This window comes from Elephantulus edwardii, unplaced genomic scaffold (assembly GCF_000299155.1).
Source record: "Elephantulus edwardii isolate Elephantulus edwardi_28Jun2011 unplaced genomic scaffold, EleEdw1.0 scaffold00314, whole genome shotgun sequence".
Classification (NCBI taxonomy): Eukaryota; Metazoa; Chordata; class Mammalia; order Macroscelidea; family Macroscelididae; genus Elephantulus; species Elephantulus edwardii.
Genome location: NW_006400064.1, coordinates 581,444 through 586,448, shown reverse-complemented (window position 1 = coordinate 586,448; position 5,005 = coordinate 581,444). Strand labels below are relative to the sequence as shown.

General features: G+C 41.0%; 1 protein-coding gene and 1 pseudogene across 3 annotated transcripts in view; both read left to right on the top strand.

The window, feature by feature from the left end:
* Positions 1-5,005, top strand: part of TOM1L2 (target of myb1-like 2 (chicken)) — a 289,350-nt gene that overhangs the window by 54,887 nt on the left and 229,458 nt on the right. The gene's annotated exons all lie outside the window — the stretch shown is intronic.
* LOC102862000 lies at positions 3,310-4,824 on the top strand (annotated as a pseudogene).

The window sequence follows — 5,005 nt, the reverse complement described above, 5'->3', positions numbered from 1 at the left end:
CACTTCTCTATGCAACCTTAATTCGGGATTCCTGTGCTAAATCATATCTCATATATCTCTTTTAAACAGTTCTCTCCCTCATCTTTTTCAATGCAGTATACATTATTTATCCCATCTTTCTTGGTCTCCCCCCAACCCCTATGTCAGTTCTCTTTTATAAAAGTGGCATTATGCTGTATTTGTCTTTTTGTGACTGAGATATTTCACTCAGCATAATGTCCTCCAAGGTCACCCATTTTGTATATTTCATGAGTTCCTTGATTTTCAATGCCACATAGTATTCCATTGTGTACTCTACCAGAGCTTCTCTATCCATTCATTTGTTGATTGGCACTTGGGTTGATATTCTTGATATCCTCCCGCAGCTCATCTGGTCTCCGCTCATTAGTTTTCAAGGCCTCAAACCTAAGATGGTTTTGAAATTCAGCTGGGATAAACTCATGGTCAAATGTTGATTCCTGTGGATTTGATTTAACCTTCTGTAGCTTTAGTTTGAACTTAGTTGATGGTCTGTTATACAGGCAGTACTTGGCTTAGTTTTCACAGATGATATTGAGCTTCTTCAACGACTGTTTTCACAGATGTAAATCCATCTGATTCCTGTGCATACCATCAGGTGAAAACCATGTGTAAAGTCTACATTTATGTTCCTTATAAAAAAGTATTTGCAATGAATAAATCGTTGATTATACAGAAGTCTTATCATTCTACCTCCAGCCTTATTTCTGTGACTTAGTTCATCGTTTTCGTTTCACTGCAGTTTGTTTGTGGTTGTGTGTGTGTGTGTGGGGGGGGTTGTTTGTTGTTGTTGTATACCATTGAATCAGATCCGACTGGTACAGGAAGAGATTGCACCTCCTTCTCTAGCAGAGCATCTGGTGGATTCAACTACTAATCCTTCTTTCCTGTTCACAACCTTTGCATTCCAGTCACCCATTATTATTTTTTAAATTTTTATACTCATTTATTTACAAAGTTCAAATACATTACTTTTCACACAAGATTCTTCCCATTTTCTTCACACACATCCCCCCATCGAATTGTGCAACCCTATGATTACTGTCCATCCCCCTCCCATCCTCACCCCTCTGCTTCTACCCTCTCCTCCTTGGATCCTCACACTCATTCTACAATAATGGTCTAATACAGTATTTGTCCTTGTGGTACTGAGTTAGTTCACTCAGCATAAAGCTCTCCAATCCCTCCCAAGTTAGGTAGTAATTTACAATATTGTTGCTCCTGCATGCTGCATAGTATTCCATTGTATGAATGTACCATTTGTACATTCAATCCATTTGTTTGTGGTTGGACATCTGGGCTATTTTCATATTCTTGCAATGGTGAATAGTGCTGATGTGAACATTGGTGTACAAGTTTCCGTTCGAGCCTCAGTTCTCTTTTTCTTGGGGTATATTCCAAGCAATGGAATAGCTGAGTCATATGGAATTTCTATGTTTACTTTTTGAGGAAGCGCCAGACTGCCTTCCAGAGTGTTTGTACCATGTTACAATCCCACCAAAAATGTATAAGAGTTCCTATTTTGCCACAGTCTCTCCAACATTCATTATTAGCTGTCCTGTTAAACTTTGCCAGAGCTACTGGAGTGAGATTGTATCTCATTGTGGTTTTGATTTGCATGTCTCTTATTTCCAGTGATTTGGAACATTTCCTCGTGTGTCTTTTTGCCATTCTAATATCTTCCTCTGTGAAAGTTCTTTCCATGTCTTTTACTCATTTTATAATTGTGTTATCAGTCTTTTTCTTGTGGAGGTCTAGGAGTATGCTATGAACTTTAGTTATAAGACTCTTGTCTGAGATGGTATTGGCAAATATTTGTTCCCAGTTGGTAAGTTTTCTTTTCACCCTATTGGAAAAAGTTTTTTATAAACACAGGGATTTAATCTTTAGGAGGTCCCATACATCAATCTTATCCTCTCCAGACTCTGGCTGTAACTGGCAATTTCTTGATTCTTTGTATCGTAGACTAGGCTTTATAAACTTGATCCCAGTTTGTTTCTTATGAATACCCATTATTATTTTTTTATTTAAATAGCATTCAATTTATTCCACATAGTTAGTATTGGCTTCCCATATTTCTCCCCTTTTGTTTTTATCATAATTATGTTATCATCTAGATGAGCATCCTTTATATACAAATAAAACAAATTAAGCATAATAAACTCAAATAAATACTTTAAAAAATCTCCATATGATCAGAAGGATTCAGGTTGAATGTTCCTTGGAAGTCTGTTTTGATTGTCCAATTGCCACAGTGCTTGTCACAACCAGTTCTGCTTAATCTCCTTTGTCAGTGTGTCCTTTGCCATTCTCTATCACTCCTCCCTGAGAGAGATTTCACCCTGATTCATAAGGAAAAGGGAATGGCATATTCTTTTAGCTACTTCCTGCTGAAAAGGGATGCTGTGAACACCCATTATTATTTAATGCCTCTCCCTTGCATGTTTGATCAATTTCTGACTGCAAAAGTTGGTATAAATCTTCTATTTCCTCTGGTTGTTGATGCATATATTTGAATAATAGTAGTATTCACTAGACTTTGTTCTATGCATCCATACATATTATCCTGTCACTCAGAACAGTGTATTTCAAAAGGATCTAGAAATGACTTTTTAACTATGAAAGCAACCCCGTTTTTTTTCCCCTTTTTATTTCTGGCATAGTAAGTAGATCATATGATTTTCTGATTCAAAATGCTCCATGCAGCCCATCAACAAAGAATGGAGAGAGAAGCTGTGGTATATTCACACAATGGAATACTATGCTGCATTGAAAAAACAAGGAACTCATAAAATATTATATAAAATGGTGACCCTGGAGGACATTAATACTGAGTGAAATATCTCAGTCACAAAACGACAAAATGGGACTGACATCAGGGTTGAGGGGAGACTGAGAAAGAACAGATAAATTATGTATACTGCATTGAAACAGATGAGGGAGAGAACTGTTTAAAAGGGATAAATGATTAGGTATTATTGTCATGATAGGAGTCCAGAATGAAGGCTGCATAGTGGAGTGAACTTGAGGGGGGTATTGTATAACAATAAGAGTTTTTTCTTTTACTTTTCAAAGAGAAGAGCAAGCTGGGGGGGAGGGGTGGGCAGGGAGAAAAGTGCAACAATGAATGAATGGAAATCCAAAGTCTTTAAATTTTTATTAAAATTAATAATAATAATAAAGAAAAATATATACTGCATTGAAACAGATGAGGGAGAGAACTGTTTAAAAGGTATATATATGATTAGAATTCGATAGGTAGGGGAGAGCCCTGAGCAGTCCTGGGAGGAGCCACAGCTGCCACAGTCGGCCCCAGTCACCATCACTGCAACCATGAAACCATGAGCAGTGAGGCCGAGACCCAGCAGCCGCCCTCAGCGCTGCCGACACCAAGCCCAGCACCACGGGCAGCGGGCGCAGGGAGCCAGGGAGCGACGGCCCAGGTGGCCTCACATGGAGGGGGGGGGGGTCGCCTGCAGGCGGGGACAAGGTCATCCCAACGATGGTTTTGGGAACAGTAAAATGGTTCAATTGTAAGGAACGGATATAGTTTCATCAACAGGAATGACACCAAGGAAGATGTATTTGTACACCAGACTGCCATAAAGAAGAATAACCCCAGGAAGTACCTTCACAGTGTAGGAGATGGATAGACTGTGGAGTTTGATGTTGTTGAAGGAGTAAAGGGTGCGGAGGCAGCAAATGTTACAGGTCCTGGTGGTGTTCCAGTGCAAGGCAGTAAATATGCAGCAGACCGTAACCATTATATGTAAGAACCAGGTATCAGAAACTCAGTAAACTCTGGTAAAGTGCAGCTACCCCCACCCCACTCGCTTGAGTGGTTTCTAGCAACCAAACAACCCCCACCTGTGGTAAATCACACCCTGATTAGTCAACTGCCATAAAGTGGAATAATTCTTCTTGGCAAAAGGGATTTTTTCCGCATTCCTGTATCTGAAGTAACCGATAAGATTCAAATAGGTTTCCAAACCGTTTCCCTACCAATCAGATTCAGACAAGTCTCCAAACTGTTTCCCTGAGCTATAGCTAACCAATTAAAAGCAAACTAGTACCCAAACTACTATAGATAGCCAATCATAGCATGTATAGTTAGAGAAGTAACAGAGGTATAAAAGGTAGAAGCTTGGGCTAGCTTGGGGCTCTCGGGTGGATGCTGCTGTGTCAGCATGTGGGAGCCCGGTTCGAACTCGAAATAAACTTTGTTAATTTGGCTAATTGGATCGGTGATCTTTTCGGGGACTCACTCTGTTACATTATCCACGTTGTAGGGGTCCCCCACATAACTGCCAGCAGAATTACCAGAATAGTGAGAGTGGGGAGAAGAACGAGAGATCAGAGAGTGCTCCCGAAGGCCAGGCCCAACAACGCCAGCCCGGCCCAAAAATGCCGGCCCTACCACAGGCGGTTCCCACCTTACTACATGTGGAGACCCTATGGGCGTTGACCACAGTATTCCAACCCTCCAAGTGATGCAGAGTGCTGAGAACCAGGGTGCAGGAGAACAAGGTAGACCAGTGAGACAGAATATGTATCGGGGTTTTAGACCACGATTTCATAGGGGCCCTTCTCGCCAAAGACAGCCTAGAGAGGACGGCAATGAAGAAGATAAGGAAAATCAAGATGAGACCCAAGGTCAGCAGCCACCTCAAGGTCAGTACCGTCACAACTTCAATTACCAACACAGACACCCAGCAAACCCTAAACCACAAGATGGCAGAGACAAAAGTAGCTGGTCCACCAGCTGAGAATTCATCTGCTCCTGAGGCTGAAGCAGGGTGGGGCTGAGTAAATGCCGGTTTACCATCTCTATACCACCTGAATTTCAGAATCATCTCAGGAATAGGTTTGAGGCCTTGAACACTAATGAGCAAAGACCAGATGAGTTGTGGGAGGATGTCAAAGATATCATTCAGGAAGAGTGTAAACGGTCATTACAAAGACAGAAGAGGAAGAAAAGACCAAAATG